Source organism: Crocodylus porosus, unplaced genomic scaffold (assembly GCF_001723895.1).
Source record: "Crocodylus porosus isolate Cpor-Errol unplaced genomic scaffold, CroPor_comp1, whole genome shotgun sequence".
NCBI classification, from domain to species: domain Eukaryota; kingdom Metazoa; phylum Chordata; order Crocodylia; family Crocodylidae; genus Crocodylus; species Crocodylus porosus.
Window position 1 is genome coordinate 253,115,465 of NW_017728886.1, and position 16,432 is coordinate 253,131,896.

Sequence of the window (16,432 nt, forward strand, 5' to 3'; positions counted from 1 at the left end):
GACTTCCTGCCCTTTGGGCAGGGGGCTGGACTCGATGATCTCCCGAGGTCCCTTCCAGCCCTAATGTCTATGAAATCTATGAAATCATTCCTAGTAGAGATTGGCACAGTCCTTAAACTTGAGGGTCAAACTTCCTTCTGAAAGTCTTTCTTAGCATTAACTGCTTTCAGAGGGGATAGTCTTGTCATCTACACAAACATACAGTCAAGCTTTGTTTCTGTTTGGGGGGGTGGGTTGCTGGTCATTTATCTGCCTCTGGGCTGAAAAGCCTTAGAACTGAAACATACTGTTATTACATTGGATCATTTGCCAAACATCATTTCTATTATTTGGGGCAGAAACAATCTCTGCATTGTAAGGGTCATGGTCTTTTATGAGAAATATATACAGCAAAACTCACATTAAGTTGTAGCTTAAAGGAAGTTTGATCAAAAAAGTTGATGATCCCTTAATAAAGAGGGTGAGGGATTTACCTGTTGTTGTCTCTACAACAGATTTCTGGTTGACAGCCCTTCCATATATTAGTCCCTCCCAGACAAACACTACCATCTCTGCCCATCTTCCCAAGAGAATGTGACATGATGATGCCCTGAATGATTTGTCTCCCTGACTGACAGAAGAGTAATAATAGTGGGAAATCCAGGGGAACCAGGGGGTGGCATGGGGAGGTCTACAGAGGGAGGATGGCAGTATGGGGAACATTGTGGGGAATGAAGAGATGGAGAATGGGAGTACAGGGAAAGGGAGGAACAGGTGCCACATAGCCCTATATATGATGGTGAATGAGGGGACCTGAGTAGGGAGAAAGAGATATGGGAACACAGAGTCCCTGGGAAAGGGTGGTAGGACTTACAAGGAGTCCCTGACATTGAGGGAGATGGGAGGGTGGCACAAGGAGCTTGCTGGGGGAACTTGAGAAATTCAAGGACTCCCTATTGCGGCATGCAGCTACAAAGCATGCATCCCCCTTGCTTTATCAAACCATTGTCTGGGATTTGAGCGTAAAACCAGAAAGCAGAACATGCAACTATGCAAAATGCAGAGCTTCCTGTACACAGACAATGAGTGTAGCCAGCACATGCCTGAAGGACAATGAATCACAATGCAGGTCTCCCATGCTAGAGCTCTGCCATATCCAAGACCAGACCTTGGCAAACACTCATCATGAGTGACAGATGGTTGCTCACCTTACCTGTATGAACCCTGCAATACGCTCTGGGTAGGGCAAGTCCCTTAATAATGTGAGGACTTTAATGCCGAGGTCACTTGTAATTTTTCCTTTATTAAAATGACTTTCTTGTGATCTGTAATTAAAATATCTACCAAGCCTTAAGACCAGGTCTCGCTCTTTCCATCATATTCAATAAAATATATGATATCTGGGTTTTGTAACTTGGTCTGTGGTATGAATTTCTATTTGTCCTCTCAGATGACTTTGCCTAAAGGGGTGATAATAAGGAAATGTGAAAGCTAGTGTCAAAATACTTTCTTATAGGCTGGAATGTGAAGTTTTTTATGGTTCTTGACATTTTCTTTTATCCTCCTGCTTCCACTTCCTCCCTTTCTGCTTATGCTTCATATTAATGCAGTGAGACATACATAATTGGGATAATATTGCCTTCACATTCCTTGGGTATGGCCAACCCAGCCTCACACCAGCACAGGATTTGGAAGTTCAGCTCCTGTTCTCCACTCACCTGGCATTAGCAGTAGCCGAGACCATTGGGGAAGAAGCACATTTCCACCTAGTGACATTGTCTTATGTCAGATCTAAGTGCAGTTTTTGCTCTTGGTCTTCCTTTGCCAGACCAAATGAGCCCACTCAGCTCTGGTGAGAGAAGGTGCTACGCGCTGCCAGGTAGGCTGCCTAGGCTCAAGTCTTAACGTGTCATAGATAAAACTGGGCCATAGACGATCACAGATGGTCACAACCTAGGGGAGCAGGAACAGACAAGGTCAGGAGGAAGGGGTCCTGACTAGAGTTGCATGTCAAGGGATCCAGAAACTGAGGTTTGTAAAGGACCAAGAATTAGGCAGTCACCCTGGTAAAAACTCAGGAGACTGGAGAGGGGCAAGGGGCTGGGAAGAGGTCAGGAAGTCACTTAGTAGTGTAACTGGAGGTGGGAGGTGAGCAGAGCACCTGACCTGTATGCTGACTTAGTGCCAGGATTGTGCTGCCCCTCCTCCTTTCCTCACCAAGTCTTCTTCCCCTGGCACAAGATTAATAATCATGGGAAATGCAGTCTTTGCTTTGGCATTTGCCAAGCAAGTGCAGCTCCATGGCCAGAGTATATGGGGGGGGGGGAAGAGAAGGGAGGGTAAGCAGGATGAGTGGAGTGGCACCTCCATCGCTCAAGTTGTTGTCATGGGAGCTCTGTGCCCAATAGTGTATCTGGGAGGCAAGGAGGAAACAGAGCACCAAAGGCAGCCCCTGAGGAACCCTCTCTGCAGAGTGAACCTGTTCCCCCCCGCTGCAGCAGCCCAAGCCTGTGCTGCTATAGCAGCAGTTGCAGCAGTCACAGCCACCACCTGACTATGGAGAGCTGGAACGGGTAAGACTCCTTTCCCCAACCTTTTGGTTTCCAGTGATCAGCATAACATCTCCTCCCCCAGGCACAGAAGGAGTTTGCTGTGTCTCTACAGTCAGTAGGCACAGGGGCAGGAGCAGGCAGGTATACCTGTAAGAGGCCCAACCAAAGCCACAGGCCAAACCAGCAGCCAGCTGTCAGAAGACGGGGGTCTGATCTGGAGTCTGGACTCAGGAAACAGGAATAAGTCAGAAGCCCCGGCTAGATAAGGAGGCATCTGTCCCATTGCATAGCCTTCTAGGTACTGCAAAAGCTGCTGCTGCTAAGTAGGCAGCATGCAGGGAACTGGAAGCAGCTGGGGGTAGTTAGGCCACGGGCAGCCAAGCTCCCTTAGGTCACCAGGGTCAGCCGGGCTAATTAGCCATCTTGCTGCCCTGAGTGACTACCCCCAATGTTGTTCCTTCATTATGCTGGGCAACACAGGAGACAGCTCCAGGAGAGGAGAAGTGAACTGGATGGTGGGTGCCCATTCACATGTATCATGCCAGTTTGGGTAGGAAACTGAGCCTTGGAATAAGCTTAGACCCATTTCCTCAAAAATCCTGAGGCACCTAAAACTCCCTGATTTCAATAAGGCTGCCTCCTCTCCACACAAGCTGTCAGCTATTAGCCATCCATGGCAATGGAGCTTGTAGTAGGCAGCAACATTAATGCCTCAGACCCCATCTGCATGGTTCCTTGGAGGGCTTTGATATGAGCCAAATCACAGCTATGCAAGACTGAAACGACTTAACAACAGGTGACATGCAGTTCTCCAATTTATTCTGAAACAGGCACGGTCTATAAACATCGCTTTATGTGGGGTAGGGACATATTTACTACGTCGGTACCGCTGTGTTCAGCATGGTTGTTTTTCACTCCTCTTTGACACTGTACTCCACCAGAGCTTTGTCATTTCCAAGCCTACATTTCCAATGTTTTGTATTGCTGCTGGTTTTTTTAAGTTTATGGTTGTTTGGAGGCCCGTGGGCATTTGGTATCTGGTCTTTTCAATGCAGACAGCTGCCACCATTTTGAAACTCGTGTTCTCTGGAATAGCATCTCAAAACTTGTGCTTCAAGGATGACGTTCCCCAAGGCAGTCACTGTGTTACAGGCCGGGGACCCAGGAGCGGCGGTGATCTCTCCTGGTGCCCCCTACCGTGCCAAGTTGGCGATCAAGCACTCTTGTTCTCGCCCGCCACGTCTTTGATGGTATCTGTAGTCTAAGGGCTGCCTTCTTGTCCCCCTGGACACGGTGCTCTTATTTAATCTGGTTCCTGTTCTGTACAGATGTATTTTGGTGCACCCAGCCTTACGGGCTATGCGTGGCTCCTACTACCCCTTATACCACACCCCAAGCCTCTCAGATGTACTGGACGTTGTTGAGTCAGTTTCTATGTCCCGTGCCCTCACAGATGCCCTCCGGGCTAGTCTTCTCTTGGCAGCCCCCACCTGGGCACTTCTCCGTGCCCTCACCCGCCCTGGGGCCTCCATCCTCACGCCCTCGCCTGCCCTGGGGCCTCCATCCTCACGCCCTCGCCCGCCCTGGGGCTTCTCACAATTGGGGCTCACGTGGCCATAGCCATGCCTGGCCCCCAATGCACTGTGCCCCTTCTCAGGGCTCGGGTCAGTGCATCCCCTCCTCGGGTCTACAACCCCCGGTGGCCGTAGCCGTGCCTGGCCCCCAGACCCGCCTTCTTGGGTCGCTCACCCACACTGGGGCTCCTTGCCTGTGTGCTTGCCTGCACGACACTGCCCCACTGGGGCCAGGGTCTATACACCCCCCCAAAACATGGCACCCTCTCCAGCGCCAGGAACCCCCACACTACTGGGGAGCTCCCATGAGGCCTCCTCCAACCCCTACAGCCTCACCTGGTCCTCCAGTATAACAACAAACAAAACCATCAGCCAATTGGCCCCAACTCAAACTCAAGCCCCCTGGCTAAAATGTACACCCTAAGCCCTCTGGCTAATCATCATTTCCATCCCTGCCAGGGCTCCTCCGCCTGGTATCCTCACCCATGAGGTGCTCAGGCCATCAGGCTCCTCAACTCGGCCTGCTCCCACAGAGCTCCATCTTCCACAACTGCCAGAGGGGAACTGCCTATGGCCTCAGCCTGGGCTGTTTCTATAGGCCAGGCCCTGCCCCCTCCTGGTCAGCTGACCCTTGTGGTTGCCCCAGCAACCAACACCTGTCCTTCTCTGGGAGCAGGCACTTCAGTGCACTGCGACACGCTGTTTGGATAGCATCTGCAGCTTTGTTTCTGGACCCCTATATTTTCACGTGCTTTTTGACGTGCCACTTTTACAGGATACATTTGTACTATTATAATTTGTGTTGCCAGCACTGGAGCAGCACTTGCAATATACTGTTGCAGGAGAGCATGGTGCTGCCCCCCCAAAAGAAAACAATGGAAGAAGATGAAGAGACTAGTGTAGCAGAAAGATGTACCATACAGCATGGAGGGAATCGCAGTGTGGTGGCAGATCTAGGCTCTTTAATCTGTCAAATTCCTCTAATATTCATTGTTAAAAGCAGTAACAGAAATCCTGATCCAACTGTAATGCCACAAAGCTTTTACACACCTGCACAAGGTAGGTTCATGCCTCTGTGAACATGTTTTGTAACTTGTGATTCAAAAAAAAAAGAGGAAGGCTCTAATGGTTGAGACAGGGGGCTGGCACTCTCCTAATCTCTTTTTCTGGTTCTCCCACTGAGTCAAAACGGTGGCCTTGGCAGATCACTTTGCTATATGTACCTCAGTTTCCCAGTGTGTAAAAGAGGGAATATTTTCTGCTTTCACAAGTATGTTATGAAACTTGGTCCTTGGAAGGGCTGCCCTCAGTTTAAGACTCCAAGAGTGTGTTTAGTGCTTTTGTCTGCAGGAACGGAGCAGGGTAATATTGCATTTTTGTGCTCTGATATCAGTGTGAAAGATCAAGTTGAATTTGGATAATACAAGACTTACGGTGGAACACCTGGGGCATACAAATCTCCCTGGCATTAGCTAGGCACACACTGTTTATAATTTTAGAGCTGCTTTACATGGATATGCTTTGCAAATAACATTTGGTTTTGTTTAAAAACAAAACAAAATGGTGAGATCAACATAAATAAGGACATCTGCAATGACCACACACAGTTTACAAGTCCCTTTCACATAACATTTTAACAGACTTCCCCCTTGGGTTGGCCAATGAAGCTGGGATTTCGAGAGGAGCTTAAGGGAGTCAGGTGCCCAAATGCCACAGAAATGCAGTGGGAGTTGGAAAGCTAAATCCCACGGTCGTTTAAAAATCCAGCACTATAAATTAAATGTAAATATTTCTGTCAGAACAATACTACCACTGCAGAAGTAGGACTTCATCCTATACGCCTGCAAATTAATAATTGCTGTATCTCAGTGGGGGCAAAATTGGGAAGATACAGCCAGAAACTATCTGGAACGTGATTAACGATGTGTGCCGTATTGCAGCAGTGTTCAAAGGCCCCAGTCAGCCCTGAGACTTCACCTGGGTCAGCACTGCACAAACGTGTAGGAAGCAGGGAGTTGCTTAGAACATGGCAAGATCAGTCCTGGACCATGGATATGGAGAGCTGAACTTTATGAATCAACTAGGAGCACAATATTTGGTCCCCCCTGGAAACACAGAGTGTCCAGGAAATGTGGTACCCCCCCGAGTGAGGCACCACAAACTTCCTAACGTGGCAGAACAGCAACAAGGCTAAGCCCCAGCCCCTTGGAAAGGCAAGCAAGACTGTTGCCCCTTTACTGTAAATCATTCTTATATACAAGAACTATTTATTAGAGGGTTTTAGAGGTTTTTAAGACCCAGCTAGAGAAACCCTTGGCTGGGCTAATCTAGTTGGGGATGGTACTCTTTTGAGCAGGGGGTTGGACTAGAAGACCTCCTGAGGCCCCTTCTAAACCTAATTTTCTATTATTCTATAAAGTTCCTTTTACATAATAAAGAGTAATTTCCACACCACAACATCCAGACTATAATTCCAGCTTTGAGACCCACATGTGATGCTTCAGAGGAAGGTGAGCTTCCTACCTACAACCATGGACCTAAGGAATTGTAATAGGAGAAAAACTTCTTTGTAACCACAGCAGTCACTAGCTTATGCTTTGATTATCCTGACCTCTCAATTTCAAAACCGTAACAGTATGTGCCCTAGGCCTGCTGTAACCCCCCTGATGGCTGCTTTAGTTCTGACTAATCTTTGCTCCTGCCTCTGTTTTGCCCTGATGACTTGTCAAAACAACTTGACGTTGTAAATGAAGAGGGGAGGCTGTCCTTAGCTGGTGAGAGCTAGGTGTTCTTCCTATTTCCCAGCCCACTTGGCTTGGAGTTCAGACCCCACCACTTCAAAGTCTCTCTCCTTCTTTCTCGCCTTTTTCCCCAGACCAATGCTGGGCCCCTCAGACCCCAGCCCTTGTCTGGTCTTCAGCCTTTTTCCTCAATCTCTTTTTCCTTTAGCGGAGGCCCCTCAGCCCAGGTCTACCAACTCCATCCCTGGCTCTTCAGGCCTCAGCCTCGCAGAGAAGGGTACCTGCCACATACCCCACTTGTGGTCCCCTGCACCCCTACAGCCACTCCCAGTCCTCCAGTTGTTCAGCAAGCACAGACAGACTTACACTAGCACAACTGAAATATAAGCCAACCGCCTCTACAAACTTCATCCCTGCTGATCATCAATACCCTACCACAAACTATAATTCCCAGGGCTAGGCCTTGTGGGTAGCCTGGGTAACCCTGGGCACTGCTTCCCTGGCAGCTTCCCTGGGGGAGCTCCCCCTCCCTGCAGCTGGCAGGGTCTGGCTGCCAGCTCTGGCTCAGGCCTTCAGTTTATATGCCTGGAAGCCATGCCTCCTTTCTGTCATGTGCCTTCTCCAGCTCTGCACAGGCATTTTACCCTCTTAATTAAGGGCTAGGTGCACTCCTGCAGCTGCATCCTGCGCGGGCAGCTCATCCTGCTGCACCCTCTCAAAGTGACAGGAGCCCCTTGGCTCCCTGTAACAGTCCCCTCTTTTCCCTCTCCATTGTGCCCGAGTAACAGGGTTTGGGTTCCCTGTTACACGAACTGTAAAAGTTATTTCAGTTCAAACCAGGTGCTGTCCTGACCACACTGAATTCCTCTGGCTGGCACCAGGTGGTGTCAAATGTTTTCTTGCCGCAAAACTGACAAACCATGCTTTCAGTTCCAGAACAGGTCAATCTGACACATACTAATACAAATCCCAGACAACAGTTTGATAATGGTCCAGAATTTGAACTATGAACGAATTACCAACCATGAATGCAAGCAAGTATATTAGGGGGAGAGGGCCTGTCTAGCTTCCCATTACCAGACAAGGTTTTTACTGATAGCCAGTTTGGGATACCTGACCTGCTTGTATGAGAAACCCATTGACCCCCGCAGAGTGTAAGGTGCTGTTTGAAGTACACACTTCAAGTCCTTCTCTTACCATGTTTCTAATTCAGTGGATGCCATCCATGGCAATCTGGATCAGTCTACACATAATGGGGCCTGATTATAAACACCAGATCTTGTGAGCCAAATGCTGCCCTTGATTGCAACTAACCAAATGAGGGATGTGAATGAGCTGGCCCAGCCATGACTGCAAGTAGAATCCTTACCCAGGATTTCCATTTTTTCTCATTCTGCTTTATAAATTAAAGGGGCTTTTAAAATTATTTGTATTTTTAAAGTATGCCTCGTTGCAGATAGGACATTGGCTGTCACCACCTGTCACTATCTGATTTTCCATGTCACAAAGGACTCCAAGACACACAACATTTCAAATGATTATAATAATTTCAAGTAAAAGTAGACTTGTATTTTTACCTTGTCTATAAGAAGAGTTTGGTCAACAGTCAATTCTAGATTTTATAGATAAATTACCTAGAAGAAGGGGGCCATTTCTCACCATCTAGCTGAAGATTTACATAGCAAAACATGACAAGCAGTCTCTACTCTAACTGCAGAGCAGCAGCTCAAAGACAAGTGCTTACAATGCTATTTGTATGATTAATAATCAACATTTATTTCCACTATAGGAACATCTAAGGGATCCAACTGTAGATCAGGGCTTCAATATTCTAAGCAACGTACAAGCCCAGTTAAAGATATTACAGTTTAAATAGACAAAGGAGATAAAAAAGGTTGTGTAACCCCCATTTTACTGAGATTAAGGAACTTGCCCAAGGCCACTTTGGAAATCCAAGGAGCCAGGAACTGAAAAGAAATCTCCTGATCCAGTTCACTTAACACACGACATCCTTCCTCTTTTTTTTTTTTTTTTAAGGAACACAAGCTTTGCAACAAAAGCCATTGCTATTTGGTTGTTGCTAAGGGCCATACACCACAGGACACGCAAAATCACTCAGTTGCATAGAGCTTTTGGTTATCTTGCAACATTTCTGGATCTTATGCCTTTGTTTGGGTGTTTCTCATCCATGGTAATTCTCTCTCTTTTTTTTTAAACCCTTGTCTCTCACTTTGTGAGTCATCATTGAATGAACCTGCTTTTCAGCTGAAAATGAAAGCAGGGAACCCAGTAATTATTAGCAGGTCAAAACCTGGTTCAGTGAGAATGAGATGCCCTTTCATTCTTTCTTTCTAATATTAAAATAATACTAGTATGATCCATTCAATACCTTCTGATTGGCTTAATCCAAGATGAGTCTGCCCCAGGATAGGGTTAGAAAGAACCCCACTCCCCCTTTGTTGTTATAACCTTCGTCTTCATCAGCCCATCCGCTGTGCCAGTGGGGTTATCCTTATCCCACATTGGATATGGCCTCACACAAATATCAATGCACTTTCTCCCAGGTTGCCATTCAAGCAGAGAAGGATCTTGTTGAACACATCCTTCCTGAAAGCTGAGGCTTGTTATGATGTCTACGAGAAACTTACTGAGTAACAGCGTCTTACCTGAAGAGACACTTGTGAACGTTTAGCATACCCTACCACCTATATCTGTTACACTGCTGTACACATATTGCCTGTCACACTTGCCCTCTGTTTGATCATTTACTGCTTGAGCGACTCAGAGAGGCAGCTAGCTTTCTAGGGTCTGGAAAGGATCTAGTCCACTATGGGCACTGCCAGAAATAAATAGTAAAATTGCTCCCCACTTCCTGTTGCCTTTTTAATTTTGGTGAAAAAGCAGGGACATGATGATGGCTATTTTTTCTGTTTTTTCAGGAGCATCAAAGAGCCCAGATTCCAGCTCAATAAGTACCTGCTGAGTCTCGGACGTAGCTATCATTTGGTTGCAGATCCTTTAAAATACTTCCCAGCCTGGCAGTCCTCTAGGACCAACAAGTACATCCAAGAATTCAATGTATATTCAGCAAGTGCTCCTGAGTGAGCTCCCATGGGCCTGGTGTGGGTATGGCGGTAAGTCTGGACCAAAAACCCAACAACTTCCTTCATAATGGTGGCAGCAGCAGAATATCCAATTCTGCATTCCTCCGCTGCATTGGAAGGATGCGAGACCCCTCTCTGGAATAAGGTATGGCTTATATGAATGCAAAACACTGTCAGTTAATGTGACGTCTATGGACCTATAGCTGCACAAGCTGTTTTAGGCTAAAAAGGAACATTAGAAGAGAATATGGAAAGCAATTTTTCTGTCCAAAACAGCAGGGGGGATTCAGGTAGGCAGAATGTAAGTAGTAGAGTTGGAGTCTAGACACAAACTAGAACTAATGCCACCGCTCTCTTGCAAAAAGTCAAAACAAGATGAATTACAGTTTTAGGCAATCGATGCAGAATTTTTTTTAAAAAAAGCAGTATACAAGTATCCCACATCTAAAAAAAAATGCGGAACATCTCAGGAAGGACCACATTCCATCCAGAGACAACTTTCTAGCAATGTTGCTCAGTTTGGATAGCCAAAGCAAGGACAAATTGGAGACAAAAAAAAAAAAAGATAGGAGGACAAGTGTTCACAGAACGTACAGAGTTGTGGGTTTGTACTGAGTTATGAGAGGAAACAAAGTTTAACGAGCATCTTAACAAAATGTTTTCATCTTGGCAAGTGCGGTTTTCTCTGGGAAATAAAGTGAACCTTGTTCTTCAAAAGAAAACAAAGGAGGGAAAAGAAAGCAACCCAGAAGATGGGACATTATTTAGCCTCATCCTCCCTATATGAACAATTCAGGTAAAGGCAGTGGGTTGTTAAACTGCCATCATGTCCCAAATTTAGGTGCCCAGATTTGCAGAGCATAGATCTGTTGCACAGATTTGGATGTCTAACATCTGTGGTGCTTTGTATCTGATTTTTCACAAGTGCTGAATACTCACAGCTTCTACGGAGGTCACGGAGCTGTGGGTGAGGAGCCCTCCTGAAAGTAAGCTTCAAGCTCAGCACCAAAAAAATGGAGGTTCTACAAAACAGGTGGCCATTTTTGCACATGTGGGACTACTATTTAGTCTTTTACCTTTGAAGGACTACGGCCTATTCAATGCTGAGTGATCTCAATGTTCCTTACAGATGTTACTTTAGGTGCTAGGCAACTTGACTTCTGGAGTGCCTGCCAGGCTATGGCAAGATGATCATTAATAACCTCTCACCTATGTGTAACCAACTCATCTCTCTTCAGAGCAGATGGTTCCATGGAGAGCCGAGTAGATATGTGGCTCTATATTGTTCCTGCAGATACTCATTCCCTTTTGGGAATTGTATTCCTCAAGGACAGTAGAAATGGAGGAATTCCTATTGTCCCATGAATGCAAGTACAGGTCTTCCTAGACAGCATGTGGAAGGGGATGTCTCCTTGTGCTCATTCCCTCACATGGGCTCATTGCACCGTAAAAATCATACATTGAATAATCCTACTGTAAGAACAGAGTGAGAAGTGTCTGACTGAGAGGTACTGACTTACGAACCCTGGGCTTTACAGCTTTGTTTGTATTGCCTGAACTTGCCGAGGCGATGGTTGTATGACAGCTTACACGCCTTGTGGTTTTTATTTCTCTGTTCTTTGGCAGTTCAGACCATCTGATTTTGCGGAAAATGACATGACATTTCACAATGCGGCTATCCTGGATTGCAATCTTGTCAGTTTTCTCAAACCGGGAAGGGTGAAGGAATTCCAGGAACACCCAGCAAGGGCAGGACGTGACGCCGATTACTTTTCTTGCCTCACTGTGATTCAGAACTGAAACAGTGACACTTTCTTCATCCCCAGAGACACAGTGTACAGTGATAACCAAGATGCCATATACTGGGTGAGATGAGATGCAAGATGTAGGTGCCGAGCTCCTCTGGCTGTTAGAACAGTTCAGAAAGACGCACCGATTAAAAACAGTAAAACCCCAAACAAACAAGCAAGCAAAAATCCCTTATAGTTCCTTAAGGAGTAACATTGCAATATTACCTGAGATTAGATTCCTTAAAGCACTAACTGAAGAATTCAGCAATGAAAGTTCCCGTGAATGACTTACGTTCAGTTTAATCATTCATGTTATCTGATCTTTGGGAAGTGAGAAGAGAATTTTTCCCAGAAGAGACAGAATGATTAGGGTCGCAATGATCTAATGTCTGCACCTGGAAGGTGAAAAGTCTTGTTACTCATCTCTTAAATGCACATTTTAAATAGCATTTTTTTAAAAAAAAGGTGATGAGATGAGAGAGCATCTAAAATTGAACCACATAAAATCATCTCTTCCAATAGTATCAGATAAACTTTCTTTGTCAAATGGCAACTATGTTCTGCCCAATTAAAAATTGCTGCTCTAGTAGGTAACAGGAGAGTGTTTTGAAAGTTGTAATGAGGATGCTACCATGTTTCACCATGAGTAATAAGTCTAGGATATGGGAAAGTGATGATTTCAGTTCTTGTCTAGCCAGATGTTCTTAACTATGTAGGTCTTAACTTCTTGAACATGGGATATTTTGGCCAGCAACTTAAAGTAGTGTGACAATATTGACCTTTTATGTTTAGATATCTGTTTCTGCTCATAAACCTTATTGAGGACAGCATTAGGGATGTATATAAACCAAAAACTCCATCTTAAAGAGCAGATATGCAAAAGTTTCCATTTTAAAACTAAGGTATAAAATCAAATAAATGCCTGGAAGTCAAGCTAAAAGTTCCTAGTTAAATGTTGTGAACAGCCTCAATTTACTGGTTAATATTAGGAACTGAGCAATACCTACACTCCTACATGAAGCCTCTGCACCATCATATTAGATAACATACAAACATGTAATAAAAAGATTTGTTTCCAAGCTTCCCATACAAATAAGAGATGTACTTAACCCTGTTGGTCTGAAGTCAGTCACAGAAGGCACCTTAGGTAGAGGTAAGGTGCACCTCCAGAAGGTAGAGGTGCACCTTATAGACTAAAAGAATCAGAAATGCAGAATCTTTTGTGAGCTTTAGTTAAAATGCCCCTGCTACCATTTTGAAGTGTGGGACACTGAATAAATGAGTTACCGTGGGCACTTAAATTAGAGTGGCACTCGAGAGCTGCTCTAATTGAAGCACCCCCTCCCACCTGTGGAGCACGAGTAGAGACACCCTAAGTACTGCTGCAGCCTTGTCATCTGTAGCCGTCATGGTAAATACTGCATGGCAGTACTCTGAAGATATCATTGCTGCATAATTGAAGATAGGATATGGCTTCTGACTGAAGAGGAAAATCTGCACATTAATTTATTTATTTTATAATTTATTAAGCCTGCCAGAGGTACTTGGCATCTGATGTTTCAGAAGCACTGAGTACTCACAGCTTCTGTCAAAGCTACTTAAGAGCTGTTGCTGGGAGCCCTCTCAAAATTAGGATTCAAGCTGGGGTCCCCAAAAATTGAGGTTCTCCAAAATGAACAGCTTCTTTTTAAAGTGTGGGACTATTCTTTATTATTTTTCCTTTGTAGAAAGGAAATTGTAGCCTTGATCTTATTCACTGCTTTAACTGCCCATTGCTAACATTATGATAGTTCCTAGGCAGCTCACAGGACGCATGGAAGTGTCATGATTCTTGACTTCTGAAGTTTTTGGTGTTAATAACCTCTGTACTACAACCTCTGTCATGAGCAACCTACAGTTTCCATTATTGTGGGCCATCAGCAGCTTTCAGAAAACCCCTCTCCCAAGAAATGTCACCTCGTCCAAATGTCCTTCAGCAGATGCCATGCCATAGTGAGGACTCATGCTGCTAAAACTGCATTATGTTTATGAAATATGGGTCCATGTGAATGTGAGGCCAAAACTGAGGGCTGGGTCTAAGAACAGATTGCAATTAAAAAAACCCCAACAGCTAAATACTCTGAAAAAGGACTAGAAAAACATGATTATGTAAAAAATGATGCTTCATTCCCAATCAACTTTTCTTATGCTAGTTACCTGAAGGAGTGTTTTACCTCTATTACCCTTAAGACTCAAGCCAGCTGAGAAAGAACTAACATTTTGCTCAGTCTTTTTCAGCGTCATCAGCAGAACTGTTTACTGAGTCATTTTATACCCAATCAAGGACCATGACTGACCAGAAGGGGGTCACCCAAGGTTTAGTCTAAACACAATAGAGCTGTGTGGTAAGGAACTTGGGGTACTTTCCACTTGAAGAGGTCAGGCAGCCTGCAAAGCTGCTGGCAGGTGTCAGCCAGGGCTAACTGGGAGCCAGCCAACCCAGGGAGCCAGTGGGTGAGGCTTAGCCTGATAGAGGGAGTCACCGACTCAGGAGGAGAGCTGGGCTTAGAGCAGGTATAAGCCCAGGCCCTGCGAAAAGCCTGGCAGCAAGATCTGGAGCTTGCTGAGAGAACGCCACCTTAGTAAGGTGGCTGCAGCTCCAGCAGGTCAACACAGAGGGTAACACCTAAAGCAGTCTAGAGCTTTGGGTAGTAATTAAGGGGCTGGAGGAAGTATCTAGAGATCCAGCCTAGGATCTGGGTGAGCCCAGAGAGAGCGGCTCAGTGTGTGAGAGCTGGTCCAGGTGAGCCCAGAGAGATGGGATCAGCATGCAAGACCTAGTTTGGGGTCCTGACAGTCCAGTAAGAGGGGCCGTGTGTAAGAGACCTGTTGAGGGGCCTAAGAGAGTAGACCCATGAGTGAGTGTGGGTCAGCAGGCTGGAGGACAGATCCCAACAGACTCTCGCTGGCCTGTTAATGGGTCCAGCACCCAGGGAGGGGTCAAAGGCTGGAGGCAGTGACAGCAGAAGACTGCTGGAGCCAGAGAAGGGCCTGGAGTTCTCAACTGGCCTGAGGTGGGGCCAGTGCTTCACAGATGCCAAAGGTCCAGGTGTGGCTACAGCCAGAAACAAAGGGGTTAGAGAAACTGAGGTCCAGAATGAGGATGGCTGGGACAGGATGTAGAGGAGGGTCCACAATAGCTTGGATGAGGCTGAGCCCAGAATGAGAGCCACTGAGATCAGGGGCTAAGGAAGAGGTAGAGCTGAGGCCGAGGGAGCCTCGAGGAGTGACATTAGTAAGGGGCCAAGGAGCTTGTAGCCCTGGAGGGGCCAGAGTTGTCAGAGAGGAACAGCATAGCCCTGGGGATGGAGGCCAGGGCCTAAGCTCTTCCTGAATATGACCAAAAACTACACCCTATTGGGCTTTAGGGTCACTATGATGGGACTGCTCAGGGCAGAGCAGGCCTTAGAAAGTGCCACTAGGGCCAAACCACAGGGAAGGGCAAGTGTGGGGTGCCTTAAAATCCCAAGTCCTGCTGACTTTCAAGAGACCCTTTAGTTGGGGAAAGGCTAGGGAAGTGAACCCTGAAATAAAAGGAAGAGCAGGACCATACAGCCCCTGGGGCCAAGGTAGGGACTGAGAGAGTGGGACCTGAAGGCACCAGAGGCCCAAAGAGAGGGGCCAGAAAGAGTGGGACCCAAATGGACCAGAGACCTAAGGAGCAGCTGGGAAAAGAATGGGGCTGGGAAGGCCAGGAACAAAGGGGGACTGGCGGGGTCACGGGAGAGACCAAAGAAACCTGGCCCCTCTCTGGGCTGCCAGGCGAGAGACTGAGGGCCCAGAGGAGGGCTGTATGAGAAACAGAAAGAACATCTGTGAGGTTTGGGGCATGGTGTAGGGGTAGAAAGGAGCCACACAATTGGCCCTGAAGGTCTTGACCACAAATAAGACCAAAGCAGCCTCCTGCATTTTATACAACTAATTACATCAAGGTGTGATGGGTGAGAAGGGTGGTCTGCCCATAGAACAGGGTAAAAGTCAATTTTTTTTGTCTCCAGGGGCTTTATGGCCATCCCTGGATATGTATTGGAGGGCTTCATTTAGTCTGAAGAATATTAATGGGACGTACAAGATGGATAGAACTTAACTCACCATCTGGAAGCCAGGCTTAGTTTGCGGGCGGGGTGGGGGAATACAAACCTCAGTCCTTTTTATTTTATATGAAATCATTGATAGCATATTAAAGGGAACCCAGCACTGCCATCAGCTATGCTAGCTAGCACTACGGAAGAAAGAGACTTGGGGGTCATCATTGACCACAAGATGAACATGAGCCTTCAACGCGATGCTGCAGCTACTAAAGCAACCAAAACACTGGCTTGCATCCATAGATGCTTCTCAAGCAAATCGCAAGACGTCATTCTCCCCTTGTACTCTGCCTTGGTGAGGCCGCAGCTGGAGTACTGCATCCAGTTTTGGGCTCCACAATTCAAACAGGATGTGGAGAAGCTTGACAGATTCCAGAGAAGAGCCATGCGCATGATTAGAGGTCAGGAAAACAGACCTTACGAACAACAGGCTGAGAGCCATGGGACTCTTTAGCCTGGAAAAGTGCAGGCTCAGGGGTGATCTGATGCCCACCTATAAGTTTATCAGGGGTGACCACCAGGATCTGGGGGAACGTTTGTTCACCAGAGCGCCCCAAGGGAAGAC